We start from the raw sequence: 26,460 nt of genomic DNA on the forward strand, positions 1-26,460 counted from the left end.
AATAATGCTTGGTGAAAGTATGTACAGAACTCCAGGTAGCAGCTTCTAGGATGTCCCTTGTAGGGATGCCCCTGAGAAAGGCTGAAGAGGTAGATGCAGCCCTGGTTGAATGGGGTCTGATGCCCTGTGGGAGAGGTTTTCCATGGTACTTATAGCAGAAATGAATGCAGTGGCCTATCCATTTTGAAATGGTTTGCTTTGAAACAGCTTTCCCCTCTGTCCCTACAGCAAATGCCACCAGCAGTTGTTCAGATTTCCTTTGAGGTTTAGTCCTGTCCAAGTAGAATCTAAGTTGTCTGTGCGCATCTAAGGAGTGCAGTATCTGTTCCCCTTTGTTCTATGAGTTAGGAAAGAAGGTAGACAAATGAATGGACTGATTAAGAGCCACACTGGATACCACCTTGGGCATGAAGGAGGGATTGGTTCTAAGGGACACCCTGTCCGCATGAAAGATGATGAAAGGCTCCACTGCCATAAGGGCCTGTAATTCAGATACCCTTCTTGAAGAAGCGATTGCTAAAAGGAAAGCCGTTTTCCAGGAAAGGAATTTTAAATCTGTAGTAGCAGCTGGCTCATAAGGAGGAAGAGTGAGTTTCTCCAAGACAAAGTTAAGGCCCCAGGCTGGAGTTGGAGCTCTTCTGGATGGCCTTAAAATTCTGGCCCCTCTGAGGAACTGCTTGAGCAGTGGGTGAGAGAAGCGGGGGAGGCTCTGTGCTATAATGAGCTGAAATGGTTGAGGCATGAATTTTGATGGAGGAAAAGGACAAGCCCTTATGAAGCATCTCAGTCAAGTATTGTAGAATCTGAGGTAAACTGGGCACTGCTGCGCTCATCCCTTGAGATTGGTTCCAGGCACAAAATCTTTTCCATTTTGCAGCATAAGATTTTCTAGTACTAGGCCTCCTTGCCTCTAAAATGATATCCATCGCTGATTTACTGTGGGATGGTAAAGGAGAGATTAGGTAATCAGCCAGGCTGCTAGGTTCAGGATTTGCAGCTGAGGGTGCAGAATCTGGTTCTCCTGCTGAGACAACAGGGAAGGAGTCTGAGGCAGGTGCCATGGGGCCAAGCGTGACACACTGTGCAAGAGGGGGCACCAGTGCTGGCGTGGCCAGTCTGGTGCAATTAAAATCATCCTTGGCTTGTCCTGTTTGATCTTTAGTAGTACCTTGGAGAGCAGAGGCAGAGGAGGAAAGGCATAAACTGATAAGTTTTTCCAGCTGAAGGATACAGCATCCACTTTCCAAGCTAGCTTGTGGGGAATCCTTGTGCAAAATTTGTCCAGTTGATGGTTCTGGGGGCAACACAAACAGGTCTATATCTGGGCTCCCCCATTTGCTTGTCAACATGTTGAAAATCCTTGGTTCCAGTTTCCACTCGTGTGGGTCCATGAGATTTCTGCTTAGTCTGTCTGCCAGTGTATTTAGTTTTCCTGGCAGGAATTGAGCTTGTAGATTCACTTGGTAGCTCAAGGCTGTGTTCCACAATGCCATGGCTAGTCTGCAGAGGGGGTAAGAATGTGTACCCCCCCTGCTTGTTTATGTACCACATGTCAGTGGTGTTGTCCGTCTTTACCATTAGTTGACCTGGAAGAATGTGGTCCTTGAAGGCTGTCAGACCATTCTGTGCAGCTAACATTTCCTTTTGATTTATGTGCAGGTGCATTTGACTTGGGTTCCATTTGCCCTGAATGCACTTCCCTACCAGGTGAGCCCCCCATGCATAATCTGATGCGTCTGTTGTTAAAGTTTGGGCGGCAGGGGGTAGTGTGAATGGGAGTCCCCTGTTTTAGTGGCAGGCCTCTGCCCACCAAAGGAACTCTAAGCGTAGGCAAAGGATGATAGGAATCAGCTTCTAGATCCTGTGAATGTTGACACCATAGGCTTTTGAGATACCATTGTAGTTTCCTCATATGCAGCCTTGCATATGGAATTAGAAGAATGTAGGAGGCCATGAACCCCAAGGCATCCAGTATTTGCCTTGCAGATAACTGGGTTTTTGTGGCCACTTGTTTAAAGCAGGTTGTCAAATGAATCTGTTTCTCAGGCGTGAGGAAAGCCATCTGGGAAGTTGTATTCATGTTTGCTCCCAGAAATATAATTTGTTGACAGGGTACCAGGTGTGATTTATTTTCATTTATGGTGTACCCCAGATAAGTCAGCACCCTTTGAACAAAGGCCAGATGATTCAAAAGTATGTCCTGGCTTTCTGCCTAAATTAGACAATCGTCCAGCTATGGGTATATTTGAATATTTCTTTGCCTGCAAAATGCAATGACTGGAGCTAGGCACTGTGAATACCCTGGGCGCAGTAGATAAGCCAAAGAGCAGTGCAGAGAACTGATAGTGCATATAGCCTGCTTTGAAGCATAGGTATCTTCTGCAAGACTCCCTGACAGGGATGTGCAGGTATGCTTCTTTTAAGTCTAGTGTTGCCAACCATGCATCTTTGCCTAGCAGAGGAAGCAGCTGGTGAAGAGTCAGCATTTTGAATTTTGGAATCACCAGAAAGGTGTTTAGAGTAGAAAGGTAAGGTCCAGGATAGGATGCCATGTATTGCCTTTTCTGGGTACCAGGAAAAGTCTTGAATAAAAACCTTGTCCCTTTTCCTCTTCTGGTACCAAATGAATAGTCCCCATGCTTAAGAGAGTACTTGATTTTGGGCCTCTGCCCACTGATTTGGGGGTAGATCTGGCCACCCGCTTGGTGTTGGTAACGTGTGGAAGTGAAATCTGTATCCTTGGGACACTATATTTAAAACCCATTTGTCCTGGGTAATGAGTTCCCAGTTTTAGGCCTGCAGACCAATTTTTCCGCCTTAAGGAGCATTCAGTTGGGAAGTGCTTGGAAGTTTTAAAAGCAAGTCATTGAGACAGTTATCCATAGCGGGGAGTCTTACTACTCCCAGATTTGGGTGTGGAAACCCCCCACTACTTAGTCTTGTGTAGCCCCTGGGACTGAAACCTGGGGTTTCTGCTGTGTCTGGGTTTGGCTTGAGAAGACCTGGAAGGGGCTGGAAAGGACCAGTTCTTAGTGGGCCAGTGCCTACTAAATCTAGGAGGCTGAACTTGTAAGAAATCTTTAGCTTTATCTTCCATCTTTTTAAGAACTTCCTCAGCTTTGTTGCCAAACAGGCGGTCCTGATTTAAGGGAGCATCCAACAGCTTAGCTTTAACATGATCAGGCAAAGATTGCTCCTTAAGCCAAGCATGCCTTCTGAGCACAGACCCAGTAACAGCAGCCCTGCAAGAGGCCTCTAATGAATCAAATCCACATTGCAAAGTATGTTTTCCAACCTGTTCAGCAGAATGCATTAAATCCTGTAATTCTTTATTTTCAGCACAGTCAGGAATCAACATCATTTTCTGTTTAAGCAATCCAATAACATGCTGTTGATACTTTAACATACAAAATTGTCAGTTTAAAGCCTTAATGGCCAAGGTTGCAAAAGTGTAAACCTTCTTACCCCATCTATCCAGCACCCTGGAGTCTCTATCAGAAGGGGTAGGATTTTTAGCAGTAGAAGCCTTAATGCCCTTGGCTCCCTGTGAAATAGTGTCTGGATCCGCAATAGGATTTTTAAAAAGGAACTTGTGTGAATCAGGAACCCTGTAATATCTGTCATGTTTTCTGGAAGCAGGAGGCAAAGAGTCAGGGGCCAATCTAGATTCCAAAAAGGCATCATCAACAATGTCTAGTACAGGAGGTATAGCTAAAGGCCTATGCTGAGGCAGCAGTAAGAAATCCCTAAGCCTCTTTTCTGAATCAGAAAAATCCTGGCTTTCCCAGTGGAAATGCTCCCTTAGAGTATGTAAGGTTTCACCAAAAGAAAAATCCTCTGGAGGGGAAGCAGAGGGAATAGAGTCCTCTGCATCAGAATCCTCATAAGTAGATAAGGGCAAATCCAGATCATCAGAAGAATCAGAATCCTGGTCAGAAGATTCATGAACAACTTCAGTCTTAGGTCTCTTAGAAGGGGGAGGTTGGCTTCCCCTGATTAGAGTTATAAGATCTTCAGCCATTCTTATCATTTGTTTTTTAGGCATAGAGGTCTGAGCATGTGGCCTGGGCGTTGGTTTCTTAGGCATGGTTAGAGATTTAGGCCTAAATGAAGATGGAGGCGTCGGTTTAATATGCAAGTCCGTAGGCCTGAATACACCGTCGGAAGCCGGTGTCTGCACAGCGGCTCCGGACCCATCCAAGGTAGAGACATCCACAGGTTCTACAGTTGAAGCATCTCGCGGCATACCAGACTCCGAATGGGTCTCAGTAAGAGGCCTGCGAATCAGAAGTAGCGGGTATCAGGGGATGCGAAAGCACCTCACGGAGTATTGGTGAACTGGCAACTGGCTTAGGAGAAGCATCGTCGGCAGCTTTGGACCCCGGCGGCCTGTCTCTGTCTTTATCTTTGCATTTTTTCGGAATCCTGGTAGTCGGATGGCTAACCAACTACATTTCTGGATAATTAAACCGAGAGCCGAAATATTTAGAGGCGAAACTATACCGACGACGGATAGTGTGCTGATTAAAGCACAAAACCAACAGCAAGGTACACTGTGGTCAGGGCCTAGGCAAGGAATACAGTAGGAATGAAAATCTTTGTGAGGTATTTGCTTTCCACAAGTAATGCAATTATTAACTTTTACTGACATCGGTAAAGAGCAAGATAAAGTTTCCCCAATGGGGTACTTAGCTTTAGTTGAGGATGTCGGTTCCGAAACTCGAAAACGAAAATTTCAGGAGTCGGCCGACCAGCACTTGCAAACTAGTCGGCCGACTGGCACTTGTGAACTGCTTCTGGTTCGGGCACAGCAAGAAAGACTGATGTAATGGTGTCAGCTGCAAGTTTTATACCCCTGACGTCATGGAAGAAGGGACAGCAACTGACACAGGACCCAAGACTTTGTTAATCAGGCCGACTGAGTGCTACTGCAAGCAGATAACCCAAATGTAATGAGCGCAACAGTGAAACACGAAGAACATTGCCAAAAGGTCTGTGCTGTGGTAAATCTAAGAATTCCGAGTCTCTTTTTGGACTGAGAATAGTCTTGACAGTCCCATTGGAAATGCTCCCTTAAAGTATGAAGGGTTTCCCCAAATGAAAAATCCTTGGGTGGAGAGGCAGAAGGAATGGATTCCTCTTCATCAGAATCCTCATAATTAGAGAGGGGTTCCATATCTTCATATTCAGATGCATCAGTCATTGGGCTCCTGTCCAGATAAAACTACTGGAGACAAGTCTCTTTTTCTGTATAAGTCTCTTTTTCTTTTGGAAGGGGTAGCCTGGCTTCCCCTAATAAGCATAATAAGGTCTTCTGCCATTTTAAGCATTTGAGATTGAGGGAAGGAAGCAGGTGCCTGAGCTTGGGTAGTCGGTTTTTTTGGGTGTGGTTCGTACCCTGGGCCTTAGAAACTCGGTAGTTTTAGAAAGAACTGAAGACGCAAAAACGCAAAAGAAGTCGTTGGTCTGTGTCGAGTATCGGTAGTTTGAAGTACTTCCTCGGAAGTCGGTGCTAGCTCAGCTGCTCCAGATCCATCCAAGGTAGAGACATCCACAGGATCCTTAGTCAAAGAGTCTTGCTGCATACTGGACTCTGAAAGGGTCTCGGTAGCAGCCTGCGAATCCACAGAAGCGGGCATCAGGGGCTGCAAAAGCGCCTCACTGAGGACTGGACAACTGACGACTAGCTTAGCGGAAGCGTCATCAGCAGTTTTGGACCTGTGCGGTCTGTCTCTGTCTTTATCCTTACTTTTTTTTTGAAGATCAGTAGTCGGATGGCTTACCGAAGCCATATCAGAATTCGAGGACTGAAAGTGAAAACATCTAGCTACAATAAGGGCCCGACGATGTATAGTTCTAGCTTTGACCAAAGCACAAAAGCGACAGCGGGGGACATCGTGGTCTGGGCCTAAACAGATGATACAGTAAGAATGAAAGTCTCAGTGTGGTATTTGCTTTCCACAGGCGAGACAATTGTGTTGCGGTAGCGTTGTCGCCTCACAGTAAGACGTTGTCCCATTTGATTCTCAGCTAGAGCATCTTCTGTGTGGAGGCATACGTGAATGGGCGTGCCTTCGTTGAAGGCTGTGCATCAGGGCTGGTAACTCGGCACGTAAAAATCCACTACCAAACATTAGTGGACCGGAGTTCCGCTGTGGTGACCCCTAACCAGGATAAGCCGAAAGAGAGACTTTTGTTAGAGCAAGAAAAAAGGATCCCCAATGGGGTACTTAGCTTTAGAAGACTTTAACTTCAATTCAGAAATGAAAACTCAGGTAGCGGCCGATTGGCACTTGTGCGAACTGCTTCTGCTTCGGGCTCTTCTGCAAAAAAGACTGATGTAATTGCGTCAGCTGCCAGATTTTATACCACTGACGACCTGACGTCAGTCCTGGAGCGACAGCAACTGACGCAAAAATACTAGTCGCTGGTATTCGGGCCGACTGAGGGCTACCCTGGCAGGATAACCCAAATGTGATGACTGCCAAAAAAGTACAGTTGTGTACACTTACCATAAATGTAGATGTTTGAGTGTATTCACTGTTGCAGTCATCACACTTGGGTTATCTGCCTGCAGGTAGCACTCAGTCGGCCCGAATACCAGAGTCTTGGGATTTCTGCATTGGATGCCGTCGCCTCTTCCATGACGTCAGGACATCAGGGGTATAAAACATGCAGCCGACGCCATTACATCAGTTTTTCTCGCTCCAGATGTCAGGAGCCCCCCAAAAAGGAAGTGATTACATGGTGTGGAACACCTCCAGTTAAAAGTAAATACCACAGCTATAAGATATGGCCAAAATGAGGATAGGTAGAAAGTCTAGAAAAGTCAGGGGGCTGGAGGGAGGGTAACCAGGACTGTAACAGTGAATATACTCGAACATCTACATTTATGGTAAATGTACACAACTGTACTGTGTTCTTCGTGTTTCACTGTTGCAATCATCACACTTGGGTTGATTCCTGAACCTGAGTAAGGGTGGAGGCAGTCAAGAAGTATTAGGGCTGACTAGCAGGCCTTGTAAGACTGTTGTGGCAAATCCAGTTCTGGATTTATAAAGGACGGGTAAGTGGCAATGCTTGGTGAAGGTGTGTACATAACTCCAGATTGCAGCTTCCAGGATGTCCCTGGTAGGAACTCCCCTGAGAAATGCTGTAGAAGTTGAGGTAGCCCTAGTGGAATGAGTTCTGATCCCCTGTGGGGTAGGTTTTTCCATGGTGTTAGTACCAGAAATGGATGCAGTGTGCTATCCATTTGGAAATGGTTTGCTTTGCAATGGCCTTGCCCTCTGCCCCTGTAGGAAAGCTGACTAGCAGCTGGTAAGATTTTCTGAAAGGCTTAGTCCTGTCAAGGTAGAACATGAGCTGTCTGTGCACGTCTAAGGAGTGCAGGATCCTCCTCCCTTTATTCTGAGGGTCAGGGAAAGGTTGGTAAATGGATGGATTGGTCTAAGGCCACACAATGCCACCTTGGACATAAATGATGGGTTAGTCCTGATGGAAAACCTGTCAGCCTGGAAAATATTGAAGGGTTCCACAGCCATTAGTGCCTGTAACTCAGACACTCTTCTTGCTGAAGTGATGGCTAGAGGTAAGGCTGTTTTCCAAGAGGAGAATTTTAACTCTGCTTTAGCAGCAGGTTCAAAAGGGGGAAGCGTGAGCATCTCTAGTACAAAGAAAAGGTCCCAGGCAGGGGTGGGAGCTCTCCTCGAGGGTCTTAAATTGTTAGCTCCTCTCAGGAACTGTTTGCTACATATTGTAATGAGCTGAGATGGCTGAGGCATGAATCTTAATTGATGCGAAGGAAAGGCCTTTGTGGAGCAGCTGCTAGGTAATCTAGAATTTGAGGTAAGGAGGGCACGGCTGTGCCCTTCCCTAGGGACTGGCTCCAAGAACATATCTTTTCCATTTTTCTGAATAGGATTTCCTAGTCCTAGGCCTTCTGGCCTCAAGGATGACGTCCAGCACCTGTTAGCTGAGGATTGCTGGTGTTGTGTTCAGGGAAGAAGCCAGGCTGCAAGGTTCAGTGTTTTCAGCTGAGGATGCAAAATCTGTCCCTCCTGCTGTGACAGCAGGAAGGGGGACTGACGTAGGCGCCAGGGTGGCACTGCTGTCAGACTGCATACGAGTGGGTACCAGTGCTGGCGTGGCCAGTCTGGTGCAATAAGGATTGTCCTTGATCTGTCCTGCTTGATCTTGAGTAGTACTTTTGAGAGGAGGTGCAGAGGGGGAAAGGCATAATTTGACAGATTTTTCCCATGTAAGGGATAGGGCATCCACTCGCCATGATTGGCTGTGGGGATTTCTGGTACAAAGTTTGCTCAATTGATGGTTTTGGGGGGAGGCAAAGAGGTCCACCTCTGGTGTCCCCCACCTGTTGATTAGAAGTTTGAATGAGATTGGTTCCAGTTTCCACTCGTGTGGGTCCAGTAGCTTTCTGCTTATGTTGTCTGCCCGTGTATTTTGTTTGCCTGGCAGGAATTGAGCTTGCAGGTGCACTTGGTTGCTCAAGGCTGTGTTCCACAGGGCCATGTCTAACCTGCAGAATTGGTAGGAATTAGTTTGCCCCTGCTTTTTTATGTACAACATAACTGTGGTGTTGTCTGTCTTTATCAAGAGTTGTCCTGGCAGGAAAAGGTATTTGAAGGCTGTCAAGAGTATTCTGTACAGCTAACATTTCTTTTTTTTTTTTTTGATTGATATGCAGGTGAATTTGTCCTGGGCTCCACTTGGCTTGAATGCATTTGCCTGCCATTTAAGCCCCCCATGCATAGTCTGATGTGTCTGTTGACAGGGTTTGGGTGGCGAAGGGGAAAGGAAGTCCCTTGTTGTGGTTGCAAGCCTCTGCCCACCAAAGGAACTCTGCCATTAGACAAAGAATGATAGGAATCAGTGTTTCCAAGTCCTGACAGAGTTGACACCAGAGACTTTTTAAGTACCACTGAAGTTTCCTCATATGCAATCTTGCATATGGAATTAGCAGAATGCATGAGGCCATGAAACCTAGGACTTGCAGTATTTTTCTTGTAGACAGCTGGGTCTTGGAGGCCATTAGTTTGAAGTGGTTTGTCAAATTAACCTGCTTTTCTGGAGTGAGGAATGTCATCTGGAAAGGTGTGTGCAAGCTTGCTCCCAGGAATACAATCTTTTGGCTGGGCACCAGATGTGAATTCTTTTCGTTGATGGTGTACCCAGAGAAGTTAAAAGTCTCTTTAAGGATGCCACATGCTGAAGTAGCAATTCCTGACTATCCGCCTGAATCAGGCCATCATCCAAGTATGAGTAAATTTGAATATTTCTCTGCCTGCAGTATACAATGGCTGGAGCCAGGAACTTTGAGAATACCCTGGGCGCAGTAGATAAGCCAAAGGGAAGTGCAGATTACTGATAGCGCATAGAGTCTTCCCTGAAACGTAGATATTTCCTGCAAGATTCCCTTATGGGGATGTGCAGATAAGCTTCTTTTAAGTCTAGGGTGACTAGCCAGGAGTCCTTGGCTTGCATAGGAAGCAGATGTTGTAGTGTAAGCCCTTTTGAATTTTGGGACCCCCAGACAGGTGTTCAGAATGGATAGATCCAAGATAGGGTGCCATGAGTTCTCTTTCCTAGGGCACCAGTAACAGTCTGGAATAGAAACCCTGTCCCCTCTGCTCTGTTGTAACAGGTTGAATAACCCTGGTACTGAGAAGAGAAAGTAATTGCTTTTGAGCCTCTGCCCACTGGTTTGGAGGAAGGTCTGGCACCCAACTTGGGGTTAGCAGTGAGTGGAAGTAGAATCTGTATCCCTGGGATACAATGCTTAGGACCCATTGGTCCTGGGTAATGGACATCCCATTTTTTAGCATGCAGGGCGAGTTTTCCTCCTAGGGGTGCAAGTACTTGGGCATGGCTAGGAAGAACGATAGATAAGTCATTGTGAACTTTTTCCATAAGGGGGTGGCTTACCACTCCTGGTTTTAGAGGTGGGAGCTCTCCATTGCTTACATCTCTGCATACCCTGAGACTGTAGTCTTGGTGGTCTTTTGCCCCTGGGTTCGGACTGAGAAGGGCTGGGAGGGACTGGAAAGGACCAGTTTTTAGAAGGCCAATGCCTACTGAATCTAGATGGCTGTACTGTAAGAAATCTGTAACAGATTGTATAGATTTAGCTTTTTCCTCCATCTTTTTAAGAACTTCTTCTGCTTTTGTGCCAAACAAGCGTTCCTGGTTCAATGGAAGATCTAGCAATTTTGCTTTGACATGGTCTGGCAGGATTTGTTCCTTCAGCCATGCATGCCTTCTCAGTACAGACCCAGTGACAGCAGCCCTGCAAGATGCTTCTAAGGCATCAAAACCACCCTGCAAAGTATGTTTACTAACTTGGTTTGCAGAATGCATTAACTCTTGTAACTCTTTATTCTCTGCACAATCTGGAAGCAACATTTTCTGTTTAATTAATTCCATGATATGCTGCTGATACTTCAAAATGTGAAACTGGCAATTTAAAGCCCTTACGGCAATAGCTGCAGAGTTGTATACCTTCATACCCCATCTGTATAAAGCTCTAGAATCTCTGTCCGAAGGGGTAGGGTTTTTGGCTGTAGTGGCCTTAATACCTTAAGACCCTGGGAAAAGGTCTCTGTATCCGCAGTGGGATTCTTAAAGAGAAATTTGTGGGAGTCAGGTACTCTGCAGTACCTGTCAGGCTTTCTAAGAGCTGGTGATAAAGAATCAGGAGTAAGACTGGACTCCATGAAGACATCATCTACAATATCCAGGACAGGGGGTATAAAGTACAGTTGTGTACCTACCATAAATGTAGATGTTTGAGTGTATTCACTGATGCGGTCATTACAATTGGGTTATCCTGCTGGCAGGCTACGCTCAGTCGGCCTGAATTCCAAAGTCCTGGTCCGGCGTCGGTTGCTGTTGCCTCCTCCCTGACATCAGTGCGGCAGGGGTATAAAAGATGCAGCCGACGCCATTTTCTTCAGTTTTTCTTGCCCCAGATGTCAGGTGCCCTCAAAAGGGTAGGCTAATTTATGCCAATAAACATGCATGCAGTAAAGTAAAACTCTACCTTCATCTACAAGCAAATACACCACATAGGTTGTATAGAATAGAGAAGTACAGATTAGACCCAGCAAAGTGAAGGGGGATGGTGGGTGGGTAATCTGGACTGGAACAGTGAATACACTCGAACATCTACAGTTATGGTAGGTACACAACTGTACTATGTTCATTGTGTTTCACTGTTGTAGTCATTACAATTGGGTTGAATCCCAAAGCTATGGTTGGCCGGCTGGGGCTAAATAGGATTAGGAGAGGCAATGAGGCCTTGCAGAACTGCAGAGGCAAAGCCTGCTCTAGATTTAGAGTAGAGAGGTAAGTGATAGTGCTTTGTAAAAGTGTGCACTGAACTCCAAGTTGCAGCCTCTAAGATGTCTTTGGTTGGTACTCCTCTGAGGAAGGCTGCTGAAGTGGCTGCTGCTCTGGTTGAATGTGGCCTAATGCCCTTAAGCACTGATTTGCCATGCTGTGAATAGCAGAAACGAATGCAGTGGCCTATCCATTTTGAAATAGTCTGCTTTGAGACAGCCTTTCCTTGTGATCCTGCAGCATATGCCACTAGAAGTTGTTCAGTTTTTCTGAAAGCTTTGGTTCTGTCCAAGTAGAAACATAGCTGCCTGTGAATGTCCAAAGAATGCAGAAGTCTCTCACCCTTATTCTGTGGGTTTGGATAAAAGGTAGGCAAATTAATTGTTTGATTCAGGGTCACACTGGACACTACCTCAGGCATAAATGTCAGGTTTGTCCTCAGAGAAACCCTGTCCTGATGGAAAATGATAAAGGGTTCCACAGCCATGAGTGCCTGTAACTCTGAGACTCGTCTTGCAGAGGTTATTGCTAGGAGCAAAGCTGTTTTCCAAGATAAGTATTTTATATCAGCTGTAGAGGCTGGTTCAAAAGGAGGCATTGTGAGTTTTTCCAAGACATAATTGAGGTCCCATGCAGGTATTGGTGCTCTCCTTAGGGGTCTTATGTTTTTGGCCCCTCTGAGGTACTGCCTTAGTAATGGATGAGAGAATAGAGGTGGTTCTGTATTGTAGTGAGCTGAAATGGCAGAGGCATGAATCTTAACAGAGGAAAAGGATAGGCCTTTGTCCAGCATCTCAGTTAAGTATTGTAAAATCTGAGGAATATTTGGTACACTTGTGTCAATTCCTTGTGCCTGGTTCCAAGCACAGAATCTCTTCCATTTTTCTGCATAAGATTTTCTGGTGCTAGGCCTCCTTGCCTCCAAAATAACATCCATCACTGCTTTAGACAGAGGCGTGTTTTGAATGGTTACATTATCCGCCATGCTGCCAGGTTTAAGGTCCTGAGTTGGCTGTGCAGGATCTGACTGTTTTGTTGAGTCAATAAGTGAGAAATTTGAGGCAATGTCCAGGCTGGGCATTGAGACAAGCTCATTAGGATTAGGTACCAGTGCTGGCGGGGTCAAGTCTAGGGCAATCAGTATCATTTTTGGCTTCTCTTGTCTGACCTTTAGGAGTACCTTGGGGAGGAGAGGCAGTGGGGGAAAGGCATAAACTGTTAAGTTTCTCCAGCTGAAAGATAGAGCGTCCACTTTCCATGCTAGCTTGTGATAAGTCCTTGTGCAGAATTTCTGTAGCTGGCAGTTGTGAGGCGAGGCAAAGATGTCTATGTCTGGGCATCCCCATTTCCTTGTTATCATGCTGAAGACTTGTGGATTCAATTTCCACTCGTGGGGATCCACTAGGTTTCTGCTTAGTTCATCTGCCAGAGAATTTATCCTTCCTGGCAGGTATTGTGATTGCAGATGTACTTGGTAAGTCAAGGCTGTGTCCCACAAAGTCATGGCTAGTCTGCAGAGGGGGTAGGAATGTGTGCCTCCCTGCTTGTTTATGTACCACATGACTGTAGTATTGTCCGTCTTTATCAATAGTTGTCCTGGATGAAGTAGATCCTTGAAGGCTGTCAAGGCATTTTGAACAGCTAGCATCTCTTTTTGATTGATATGTAGATGCATTTGGCTTGCGGACCATGTGCCCTGAATACATCTTCCTGCCATATGGGCCCCCCCAGGCATAATCTGATGCATCTGTTGTTAATGTCTGCCTGGCTGTGGGTAAAGTGAAAGGCTGTCCCTTGTTATGGTGACAGGGCTCTGCCCACCATCGAAACTCCTGTTGCAGGCAGGGAATGATGGTAATTACTGTTTCCAGGCTGTGGCAATGTTGAGTCCAAACACTTTTTAGATACCATTGTAGTTTCCTCATATGCAGCTTGCATATGGACTTAGCAGTATGCAGGATGCCATGAAGCCCAAAGCCTGCAGAATTTTCCTTGCAGATAACTGGGTCTTTGTTGCCAACATTTCGAAATAAGTAGTCAGTTGTCTTTGTTTGTCTGGCATGAGATAAGCCATCTGGGCAGTTGTATTTAAGCTTGCACCCAGGAATATTATCTCTTGTGAGATTATTAGTTTTGATTTCTTTTCATTTTCTGTGTACCCTAGGCATGTTAGTATTCTTTTTACAAACACCAGATGCTGTAGTAGAATGTCTTTGTTCTCTGCTTGAATAAGGCAACCGTCCAAGTAAGGATAAATTTGTATTCCTCTTTGTCTGCAAAATGCAATTACTGGTGCCAGGCATTTCGTGAAGACCCTGGGCACAGTAGATAAGCCAAAGGGCAGTGCAGAGAATTGGTAGTGCATTGAGCCAGCTATGAATCTGAGGTATCTTATGCATGAATGTCTGATTGAGACATGCAGGTATGCCTCTTTTAGGTCTAAAGTCACAAGACATGCCTTCTTGCCCAGCATGGGCAGAAGCTGCTGCAATGTCAACATTTTGAATTTTGGAATATCCAGAAATGTGTTTAGAACAGACAGGTCCAGTATTGGTCTCCATCCATTGTCCTTTCTGGGCACCCAAGAAGAGTCTTGAGTAAAATCTTAGTCCCTGCCTTGCTGTGGCACTCGCTCAATGGCCCTCATGTCCATGAGGGCTGAAACTTGTTTTTGAGCCTAAACAGGTGATGCAGTAAGAATAAAAATCTCTGTGAGGTATTTGCTTTCCACAAGCAAGACAATTATGAACTTTTTCTGACATCGGTTAGAGCAAGAAAAAAGAATCCCCAACAAGGTACTTATCTTTAAGAAGACTTCAGGTCTGCAACTCAAAAAACAAAAATTTCAGGAGGTGGCCGACCGGCACTTGCAAACTGCTTCTGCTTCGGACACTGCACGGTAAGAAAAGCTGATGTAATGGTGTCAGCTGCATGTTTTATACCCCTGACGATCTGACGTCATGGAAGAAGTGACAGCATCCAACGCAGAAATCCCAAGACTCTGGTATTCAGGCCGGCTGAGGGCTACCTGCTGGCAGATTACCCAAATGTGATGACTGCAACAGTGAAACACGAAGAACATCTATGGGCTGGCTAGGATGCCTTGCAAGACTGCAGAGGCAAACACCGCCCTGGATTTGGAGAAGAGATGCAGGTGGTAATGTTTGGTAAAAGTGTGAACAGATGTCCAGGTGGCAGCCTCCAGGATGTTCCTGGTGGGGACTCCTCTGAGGAAAGCTGTAGAGGTGGAGGCCGCCCTGGTAGAGTGAGTTCTGACCCCCTTTGTGGGAGGGTTTCCATGTTGTTTGTAGCAGAAATGGATGCAGTGTGTTATCCATTTGGAAATGGTTTGTTTGGAGATGGCTTTGCCTTCTGCTCCAGTAGCAAAGCTAACCAGCAATTGATCAGACTTTCTGAAGGACTGTCCTTGTCTAGGTAGAATCTGAGCTGTCTGTGCACATTTAGAGAGTGCAGAATACTTTCACCCTTGTTCTGGGGATTAGGAAAAAAGGTGGGCAAATGAATGGATTGGTTGAGAGCCACACTGGACACCATCTTGGGCATGAAGGATGGGTTAGTCCTGAGGGACACCCTGTCACCATGGAAGATGATGAAGGGTTCCATAGCCATGAGTGCATGCAGCACGGAGAATCCTCTGGCTGAAGTGATGGCCAGCAGGAAAGCTGTCTTCCAGGAGAGAAATTTTAGCTCTGCAAAAGAAGCTGGTTCGAAAGGGGTAAGGGTGAGCTTCCCCAACACAAAGTTAAGGTCCCAAGCTGGGGTTGGTGCTCTTCTGGGTGGTCTCAAGTTGTTAGCCCCTCTTTCATAGGTTCATAGGTTCATAGGTAGGTACTAGGCTATTGGCCCTAGGGCCCATACAAGCCTAGCCAAAAAATGTACCCTGGCTTTCGCCACCCAAGAAAATTATTTTCCTGTGCCCCTGTCGAGCAGAGCCACAGAAGTGATCCCCGGGGTGAATTTCCCATTTCCCATCCAATCATCAAGATTTTTCATGAAGAGTGCTAATGAGGAGCTCTGTTTGACATAGATAGGTAGTCTGTTCCAGAGTATAGGAAGTCTCTGGGACAGGAATCTATCCCTCCAGCATGTTCTGTTTATTGTGGTGACAAGGTTTAGGTCCCTAGAGCATGTAGCTCGGAGGGATTGGGATTTCTTTAAGTGGAGCATGTCCAACAGCTCTGGGTTTGACATAGCTTTGTATGTTAGGCAGAGATCGCCCCTGAGTAGGCGATATGCGATGGAGTAAAGTTGTAGTTTTTTGAGGGAACTGTTTGATCAAAGGGTGTGAGGAAAGAGGCTGCTCAGTGGGAAAATGAGCAGAGATAGCAGAGGCATGAATTTTTATAGAGGAAAAAGAGAGGCCACTGTGTAGTAGGTCAGCTAAGTAACCCAGGATGAGAGGGAGGGAGGGCTGTGCCGTGTTGGCTCCCTTAGCTTGAATCCAGGCGCAGAACTTTTTCCATTTGTCGGCATAAGACTTTTCTAGTGCTAGGGTGTCTGGCCTCACGTTTAACATCTAGAACCTGTTTACTGAGGTTGGCAGATTGATTGGGGGTTAGGGAATATGCCAAGCTGCCAAAATGAGTGTCTGCAATTGGGGATGCATAAATTCCCCTTCCCTCTGGGTCAGGAGGCTTGGAATCTGAGGAAGATGCCATGGTGGCAGAGGGGACAGGCTGCGCAGCAAGGGGTACCACTGCTGGCGGGGCCAGTCTGGAGCTATAAGGATTGTCCTTGGTTTTTCCTCCTTTATCTTGAGCAGTACCCTGGGGATGAGAGGTAGTGGAGGAAAGGCATAGACTGATAGATTGACCCAGGGGAAGGACAGGGCGTCCACTTTCCAAGCCATGCAGTGATGCTCCCTGGTGCAGAATTTGCTGAGCTGATGGTTGGTGTGGGAGGCAAGGAGGTCAACCTTCGGGGTGCCCCAATTCTGAGTTATTAGGGTGAAGGATTTTCTGTTGAGCTGTCACTTGTGTGGGTCCAGAAGATTTCTGTTTAATTGGTCTGCCAGAGAGTTGAGAGAACCTGGTAGGAATTGTGCTAGCAGATGGAGTTGCATGGCAGAGGCTGTGCGCCACAGGGTCATGGCCAGCCTGCATAGAGGGTAGGAGCGAGTCACTCCCTGCTTGTTGATATACCACATCACAGTGATGTTGTCTGTTTTGATCAGGAGAGCCCCTAGGGAGAGAAGTGGCTTGAAAGCTATCAAGGCATGCTGGACAGCCTTCATCTCTTTTGGTTGATGTGCAGATGGATTTGCTGTGGGCTCCATTGGCCCTGTATGCACCTACCATCCAGATATGCATCCCAGGCATAGTCTGATGCGTCTCTGGTGAGGATCTGGGCAGCAGGGGTTGGTGAGAAAGGTAGTCCCTTTGTTGTGGGAGCATGCTGTTGCCCATCAAAGGAAATCTTTTTTGAGGCAAGGAATTATAGGTATAAAAGTCTCCAGGTCTTGACAGTGTTGACTTCAAAGGCTTTTTAGGTACCACTGAAGTTTCCTCATATGCAGTCTGGCATATGGAATGAGTAGTATGCAAGATGCCATGAACCCCAGAGGTTGCAGGATTTTCCTTGCAGAAGGTTGGGGTATGGTGGCTAGTTGAGAGCAGTAAGCTGTCAGGAAAATTAGCTTTTCTGGTCTAAGGAATCCCATCTGGGATGCTGTGTCCAGGTTTGCTCCCAGGAATATAATCCTTTGGGTGGGCACCTGCTTGGATTTCTTTTCATTTATAGTGTACCCTAGGGACATTAGCAGGGACTTTACAGAGGCCAGGTTCTTGAGCAGCTTTTCCTGGCTATCTGCCTGAATTAGGCAGTTGTCCAAGTATGGGTAAATCTGGATATTCCTTTGTCTGCAGAAGGCAATGGCCGAAGCCAGACATTTTGTGAAAACTTTGGAAGCAGTAGATAAGCCAAAGGGAAGCGCAGAGAACTGAAAGCGCTGAGATCCTGCCCTGAAACAGAGATATTTCCTGCAAGATTCCCTGAAAGGAATGTGGAGGTAGGCCTCTTTTAGATCCAGGGTGGCTAGCCAAGCATCCTTGGAGAGCACGGGTAGCAGCTCCTAGAGGTTGAGCATTTTGAATTTTAGGATCACCGGGAAGGTGTTTAGAATGGATAGATCGAGGATGGGGTGCCAGGTGCCCTCTTTTGTGGGTACCAGAAAAAGTCTGGAGTAGAAACTTTGGCCTTTCTGTTCTGCAGGAACATGCGCTACTGCCCTCATAGAGAGTAGGGAAAGGACTTGCTTTTGTGCCTTTGTCCACTGATTTGGAGGTAGATCTGGGAACCCTTTTGGGGTTGGAAGGGTGTGGAAACACAATTTGTATCCCTGGGACACTATGTTGAGAACCCAATGGTCGTTGGTAATGGTGGCCCAGGTGCTTGCGTGAAAGAAGAGTTTTCCTCCTAGGGGTAAGTGAAGGTGGGCACAGAGAGGGGGTGGAGATGAGTCATTGTGAGTTCTTACCATAAGGGGGGTAACTTAGAACTCCCTGGTTTTGAAGTGGAGTTGGTTTACTGCTTTGATCTCTGCATTCCCTGTGGCTGTTGCCAGGGGGTCTGGTTCTCCGGGGTCTGGGCTGAACTAGCTTAGAGGGAGCAGGAAAGGATCAATGTTTGGTGGGACAATGTCTGCTGAACCTGAGTGGTTGGACCTGTAAATAATCCTTAACTGTCTGCATAGATTTTGCTTTTTCATCCATCTTTAAGACCTCTTTTGCCTTGATGCCAAATAAGTTGTCTTTGTGCAAGGGGGCATCTAACAATTTAGATGTGACATGATCTGCCAAGGGCTGCTCCTAAGCCATGCATGCCTTATAATGACAGATCCGGTGACTGCTGCCCTGCAAGAAGCTTCTAGGGCATCAAAACCACAGTGCAAGATGTGTTTAGTTACTTGACTTGCAGAATGCATTAACTCTTGTAACTCTTTAGATTCTGCACAAGCAGGAAAGGAAGACATTTTTTGTTTGAGGAATTCCAGGGTACGCTGCTGAAATTTTAGCATATGGAACTGACAATTTAGTGCCCAGACAGCAAGAGTAGCTGAGGTGTATACTTTTTTACCCCATCTGTCTAGTGCTCGGGAATCCCTATCTGAGGAGGTGGGATTCTTTGCAGATGGTGCTTTAATTCCTTAGGCCCTTGAGAAATAACCTCAGGGTCAGCAGTAGGATTTTTAAAAAGACATTTGTGTGAGTCAGGAACTTTGTAGTACCTGTCTGGTTTTCTGGGTGCAGGAGGGAGGGTGTCAGGAGTCAAGCTGGATTCCAGGAAAACATCCTCCACAACATCCAGGACTGGGGGGATGGCTAAGGGTCTGTGCTGAGGAAGATCTAAGAATTCCCTGACTCTCCCACTGGAAATGCTCCCTTAAGGTATGAAGGAAGGGATGGAATCCTCTGCATCAGAATCCTCATAAGTAGAAAGGGGTTGCAAGTCTTCATATTCAGATCCATCAGAATCATCAAACTCTTGCTCAGACAAAACTACAGGGGATTAGATCTCTTTTCCTTTTGGAGGGGGTAGCTTGGCTTCCCCTGATCAGCATAAGGTCTTCCACCATTCTAAGCATTTGAGACTGAGGAAAGGAAGCAGGTGCCTGAGATGTGGTCGTTGGTTTCTTGGGTGTGGTTCGTACCCTAGGCCTAAGAAACTGTCGTTTTCGAAAGAACGGTAATCCCGAAAGAAGACATTGGTTTGTGTCGAGAATCGGTAGTGCGAATGAGTTCCTTGGAAGCCGGTGCTTGCTCAGTGGCTCCAGACCCATCCAAGGTAGAGATGACCGCAGGATCCTTAAGTTGAAGAAGAGGCTTACCGGACTCCAAAAGGGTCTCGGTAGTGGCCTGCGAATCCACAGAAATGGGCATCAGGGGCTGCGAAAGCTCCTCACTGAGGACCGGAGAACTGACTACTAGCTTAACGGGAGCTTCGTCGGTAGGTTTGGACCTGTGCGGTATGTCTCTGTCTTTATCTTTACGTTGTTTCAGAAGATCTGCTGTCAGATGGCTTACCGAAGCCATATTGGAGTTCGAGGACTGTAAGCGAAAATATCTAGCTACAATAAGGGCCTGACAATGGAAACTTCTGGTGTTGAACAAAGCACAGAAGCGACAGCGGGGGATGTCGTGGTCTGGGCCTAAAGAAGTGAATTAGTAAGAATGAAAGTCTAGGTGTGGTATTTGCTTTCCAAAGGCAAGACAATTGTTAACTTTCTGACATTGGTTAGTGCAAGAAAAAAGGATCCCCAACGGGGTACTTAGCTTTAGAAGACTTCAGCTTCAATTTGGTAGACGAAACTCAGATAGCTGCTGACTGGCACTCGCGCGAACTGCTTCTGCTTCGGGCTCTATGGTAAGAAAGACTGGTGTAATGGCGTCAGCTGCCTTACGTCATACAACTAACGACCTGATGTCAGTCCTGAAGCGACAGCAACCGACGCAGAAATGCTAAGCCTCTGGTATTCGGGCTGGCCGAGGGCTACCCTGGCAAGGATAACCCAAATGTGATGACTGCAACAGTGAAACACGAAGAACATCTGGAAAGGACTGCCTCCCAGCCGAAAGCAAAGGTACTTCCTGGAGCATCTCTCCATCTTTATGTGGTAGTATGTATCCTGAAGACCTGTCAAGCACATCCGATCATTCTTCCTCAGTAAGGGATGAATGGACTGAACCATGACCATCCAGAATTTTGTCTGCTTCATAAACTTGTTCAAGCGGTTTAGGTCCAAAATTGGCCTAAGGTCACCATTTTTCTTTGGCACTAAAAAGAAACTTGGGTAAATTCCAGATCCTCCCTGGTCTGAGGGACCTCTTGGGTGACTCATTTTCTTAGAAGCTTCCTTTTTTCTGAGTTACAACAAACAGCAGCAACATGGATAAAGGCAGGTCAGTAACAACAAAGCTATATGAAAATAAAATGTAACCGACCAACACAGCTAAAACAAAGCGAATTTAATATAATATAGGTAAGCTGTTTCTCGCCCAGCAAAGGCTCTTCATCAGACTACAATACACAGCTCAGTTCAAATACCATATATATATAATACAATCAATGAAATAAATCACATGACTTAAGTGCCAGTTTAATGGCACTACATCATTTAGACCAAAGCGCTTATCAGCTTGCAACATTATGATCCACCTTAGTTCAGCAGATTCTGTATTATTAACAAAAACTCCACCTCTCAGATCTTTCTGCATCAGTCGAAACACCATAAATTTAAATATATGTGCTTGCCCATAACAATCAGAGTACCTTCTGTTTTGAAGGATACAAAACAGTTTTTACAAATGCTTGTGGAATAGGTACATGATTCTGGAGATATTTCTGAATGTTATTTCATTACTCTTGATGTGTGCTCCCTATTTAATGTGATACCCAATGATATTGGGGTGATTTCATTATCCTCTAACTAGAAATAGTGGACACTCTAATGATTTAATCGGTCTTCTGTGCTCTTTACTTGTATTAGTATTAGAAAATAATGTTTTTAAGTTTGAAGAATTCTACTTACAAAAGCTTGGCATCTCAATGGGCACAGTATGTGCCAACAGTTATGCAAACACAGTTTTGGCCTATTGGGAAACTGAAAACATGTTAGTGAACAACTAGTGTGTAGAACATATACGTTGGATTGTGATATTAGGAAAACTTGGTCGATCTTGCTAACTGATGATAAAATTAGGAGTTTTGATGGCAATCGACCAAGACTTAGTTTAAAAAACAGTAAATTACTTAAGCACCAGTTATGTTATCAAACAACTAGAAAATACTAGAATATATCTGTACATAATGGCACTTTTCCCTGTTATTCTTGCAGTGCATGTAGATATACTTTAAGATGAGACTCTTTTGTACATCCCGATACTCATGTGAAATATACAGTGAAGCTTTATGCAACATGTAGAAGTACAGATCTTGTGATGCAGGTCTGTGTTATGTTGGAAAAATGGCTAGATCATTAAAAAAAACGGGTCCTTGAACATATTAATGATATACATAAGAACAAGCAGACTAGTGCCCTTGCTAAACATGTTTGACTGTTAAGGGCAAGCACACACATTTAAATTTATGGTGTTACAATTGATGCAGAAAGATCCGAGAGGTAGAGATTTTGTTAATAATACAGAATCTGATAAGTTAAAGTGGATTATAATGTTGCAAGCTGATAAATGTTAAATGATGTAGTGCCTTTATAACCGGCACTTAAGTTATGTGATTTTTTTTTTCATTAATTGATTGCATTTTTTATATGTGTGTGTGTGTGTATATATATATATATATATATATATATATATATATATATATATATATATATATATGGTCTATATTATAAGATCCGACGGTTGAAAACATCGAACATATGGCCGATGTCTTCAAATGTCGACCTTATAAAAAGACAAAAAAAAAAGAAAAAGTACCCTAACGGGTTTAAGCAAGGGTTTTTCCCTTACGGAGATTTCCGTTTACACGCTCGAGATTCTGAGCGTTCGATATTTTTGTGTCGACAATGTCAGATTTGACATTGTCGGCTTTCGAGAATATAATACAGACCCTATATATATATATATGTGGTATTTGAACTGAGCTGTGTACTGTGGTCTGATGAAGCACCTTTGCTGGGTGTGAATGCACTTACCTATATTACATTAAACTGATTTTGTTTTAGCTGTGTTGGCCGGTTACATTTTATTTTCATATTCCTTTTTTCTGAATCTGCTTCTTACATTTGTGAACGTGGAATATCGGGAATTATTGTCAGACATGAATGAAGGGTGTGGAAGAAAATGAAATTATCTCTGGTTATGATCCTCTGCACCCACCTGTCTTTAGTGATGGATGTCCAGGTTGCTGGGTGTAGGGACAAGCACCCCTCAACTGTCTCCACAGTGTGAAAACCGGGCAACTGTTCAGCAGTGCTGGAAAGGCTTTTCTGAAAAGGACCTCTGAAGCCCTGGTTTTGCTGGTTACCTCTGTCCCTTGGTCAACATCTATTAGAAGAGTTGCCCCCTTTGCCTCAGAAGCTCTTTCTCCAGAAGTATCAGATACAAAGCCCTGGGCTTTAAAAAAACAGATTCTCTTTCCTTCCTTCTGGTTTCTGGAGAAGGTCCTTTGAGAGGTAGAGAATTTGATCCCTACAGAAGAGAGGGATTACCATCCTTCTTACTTCTTGAGATAGTCCCTTTAACCTTGAGACTAAAAAGAGTTGGTCAATCATATGGGGCATTGATGAAGGATATCTTGAAAATGTTCTGCAAAGTCGCAAAGCTGCATCCAGGAATGCTTTCTTTTGGAAATACCTGTGCCAAATGTTTTAGAAGCATTCTTTATGGCATTAGAGATAAGGCGCATAGAGGCATTGAATACCAACTGTAGGGTAGCCAACTGTGAATAAATGGATTTTCTTCTGATATGCAGACAATCCCTGGCAGGGATTTGACAATTTCCTTTGTCAAATCCCTCTGCAAATGAGTAATGTGAGCTATATAATCTAGTGCTCTCACAGAAAAAGTAGATGACGCATACACATGCTTCCCAAATCTGTCCAACACATGGGATTCCGTATTTGGTGGACAGACAGAGGAACTTTCTTCTGCAAGTTCCTTCTTAGTGGCTGACAACACTACCACAGAATCTACCATAGGACCCTTGCTCCCATGGAGACAAGTCTTTAGGAGCATCCAAAAACTTGTCGTGCTTTTTAGGAACAGGTTCGGCTGTGTCAGTCTCCTTCCATACTCAGGAAGAGATCAGGTCTACCATGTCACTGGCTAGGGTAACTACTCAAAAAGTAGATGGTCCAGATCCAAAAGTTTTAAGAAAAACTGACTCCTCCAGGGAAGACACTTGGGAGGACCAATCCCCATTTTGTCTAAGAAGTTTGAGAATCTCTCTGAATGAGACATCCTCAAGGAGGGATCTGGGAAAATCTTCTCCCTCATCAAAATCAGTGTTAGTGGTAGAGGAGTCTTCAGTGGAATCCAAGTGTCTCCTCTTACACTTGTGTTTCCTGTGTACCTCTTGAGTGGGTTGCTCAGGGAGGACTCAGAAACTGACAGTCTCTCCTGGGGAAAACAGGCTCAAGAAAACTGTCTGTCCTGATGAGACAAGGAGAGTAGGCTGTGGAAGCTGGGAAATCCTATAGGGGAGGGTTGGATCTGGTTCCAAAAAGGTAGACATCAATGAAGGTTGACTCTCTCGAAAGCCTCAAATGGTAAACTCGCCACAGATCTGAGGAGCCTTGCTGCCAGATGTGAAAACTCCTGAAGGTGGCTCAACTCTAGATCACATCAGGCTGTGATCCGATGCAAATACTGGAGCTGATCTATCAAGTGCTTATGCTCCAAGAGAGAAGAAAGGATCCAAAAACCTCAGATCTGACCCTGCCCTGTCAAAGTCAATGACAACTGTTCGGCTTTGAGATTCTGACGGGTCCAACAAGGTTGGAGCCAACTTCGTCAGAGAACTCATTGGAGTCAAGGAAGTATGGAGACTCAGCTCCGATGCAGATTGCCCTGGGCAACAGTCAGATCCAAGAGCGCCGATCAGAGAGGTCAGGTTGAAGAAGGTGCCATTAAAGAGTGAGGGGAATAAATGGTTCTTCCAGATCCTACAGTGTCTAGAGCCAGGAGAACTCCCCTAATTGGATTTGGGTCAGTAGAAACCTCATCATGCAGTCCATGTCAGCTCCAAGAAGACCTTGCTGAACTAAGAAAAGAAGTAGAAGATTTTCTGAAGAAATAACAGGATCTGCCCTGTAAAATTGAAGACTGAAGCCTAGGGAAGATAGGATCCAGAGAAAATCTAGGAGGAGTACAGGATCCAATAACTATCAGATTTGAAAACAGCACTGGCTCTGAAGGTCTGGGAATCTTAGGCATCAGAGCCAATGAAAGTGCTAAGATCTGGAGAGTTCTTTTTAGATGAATTTAACCTCTCTTTCTTTTTCTTTATCTTACTCCCTTTGCTTCTCTTTGGGTCTACCAGACTACTTCTTTGAAGAAGATGGAGAAGGGGAAGAAGCAGCAGCAGCAGACATTCCAGATCCAGAAGGGAGTTTTTCACCTCTGGACGGCTGAAGGAGTCCCCTTAGAATGAGCTTTTTTATTATTTATAAATACTTACAAATACGTATTTATTAGCTTGTCTGCCATCCTCATGGATGACAGACAGACAGAGAGAGAGAGACAGGTTAACAATACCAAGAAAAGAAGTACCCCTTTAGTATTTAGTAGAAATTACCCTAAAGAAAGAAAGCAATGTTTTTTTCTTTTTAAATTAAGCCCCAGTAAGGAGCGAGAGATGAAGAGGAAGAGAAAGAGAGAGAGATAAAAAGGACCAAAAAAGGTAAAAGACAATATGCAGAAATCACCATAGAAGGGGAGAAATACAAGAAATTAACAAAAAAAAGTCAGCCCCAAAAGAAAAGTACATATCTACCTAATTAAATTTTCAATACAATGTTCCTGAGCACCAAGACCCATCAAATGCTTATGGCAGCAAATGAGATCTGAGGTAGTTTGCTCTCTAAACAGGGATTAGGGGTATGGGGGAGCAGCCTGAGCACCGGATTCAAATCTTAGAAGTGGCTGAAGCCAGATCAAAGGTCAGATCTGAAACCCATATGTTGAGGAATGGATGGAAAAGACAACATCAGATATGGTTTTTCAAAGGTGAAGCTGTGGAATGGGGTCATTTAATGTATTCAAAGCTCAGTGTATTAAAAAGATCTGGAAAAGAATGGCACCATCTTGCATTACAGGTCAGGGAAGGGACTAATGTAACCTGGCAATGTTTTATCTGCTGAGTTTTCCTGATTCCTGATGGCCTTATCCCTACTGTTGGAGGTGGACCTCCTCTTACCACATCTTAGTGTGTGTGTGTGTGTGTGTGTGTGTGTGTGTGTGTGTGTGTGTGTGTGTGTGTGTGTGTGTGTGTGTTAGTGAGAGTGTGAGTACATGGTGACAGAAAGGAGGCACTGCTAACCACAACAAACAGGTCTGATGCTTAGATTCTACATTCCTTCCTAATTCTCTAAAACTATTGCTGGAAAACAACACATATTACATAACAGAGTGGATGAATGTAAACAAAATAGACAAAAAAAGACACACGTGTACACATAAGGGGTGGCAGTATCTTACACAGATGCAACAAATACACATACAACAAACATTCAAACCAGTAGCAACCAGTTATGAAGCCAAAGGGCAAAGTGGGCTACCACCTTTCATTTTACAGCCAGGTGGATCGGCCATATTAAACTGGCCATAGGTGTAAGCATGTCTGCAAGTGTCTGGTGTGGTAGAACAATCAGGGCAGGGCTAGCCACGAAGCGGTGTAAACCTTGACTCTAGAGTGCCACTGTTCAAGACATACTCCAACCCCGTGTGCAAAATCAAAATGGGAAAAAGGGACTGTGGATGGATGGATATGTGTAGTATACCATCCTATGGTACTGACTAACTACAACATGAACTAAGTGAATTTATTAGGCATTCATTTTTTTTAAAAACAGACTCTGTGAGATTAAATGCTGATGACAATTCTGGTTTGCTGATGAAAATGTATTTTTTTATCTTCCTTACTGTTTTTAAGGTATTCAAATGCTTTTAAAGAACTATCACTCCATACCCATCAAGCTGCTAACAGAAGGCAGTTACAACGGTTTCAATTCAGAAACCTCTGTACAAATTTTGAAATGTGCAAGACGAAAATGATAAAAAATTAAATTCAGCAAAGCATACTGTTTTTTGTTTCTTTTACCCTATCTCCTGGAATCCATCTCAAAAAATAGGACTTTAGACATTAATTTTGCCTTCACTCTCTTTCTAAAAAGTACATTGACCAGAACATGGAGAATGGATTGTGAACTGTATGCTGTTTTCTGACATCAAAATGAAACAATTCACTACAAAGTTTTACACTATCATCTGCAAGGTCATTTCATTTGTTTAAAAGTGACAAGTTTTTTTAATAATGTATTGAAAGAGAAAGCATCCTAGATTTTACAAAAAGCACAGTTTTAGGCTTGAGAGTGTCTCCAAAAAAGTGGTAAGCAAAAACAGA

At 44.7% G+C, this 26,460-nt stretch overlaps 1 protein-coding gene across 1 annotated transcript in view; it reads right to left on the reverse strand.

The window, feature by feature from the left end:
* Positions 1 to 26,460, reverse strand: part of LOC122808922 (thrombospondin type-1 domain-containing protein 4-like) — a 2,399,573-nt gene that overhangs the window by 1,522,133 nt on the left and 850,980 nt on the right. The window lies entirely within an intron of this gene.

The sequence above is a fragment of the Protopterus annectens genome, chromosome 8.part0 (genome assembly GCF_019279795.1).
Source record: "Protopterus annectens isolate FY-2018-M chromosome 8.part0, PAN1.0, whole genome shotgun sequence".
Classification (NCBI taxonomy): Eukaryota; Metazoa; Chordata; order Ceratodontiformes; family Protopteridae; genus Protopterus; species Protopterus annectens.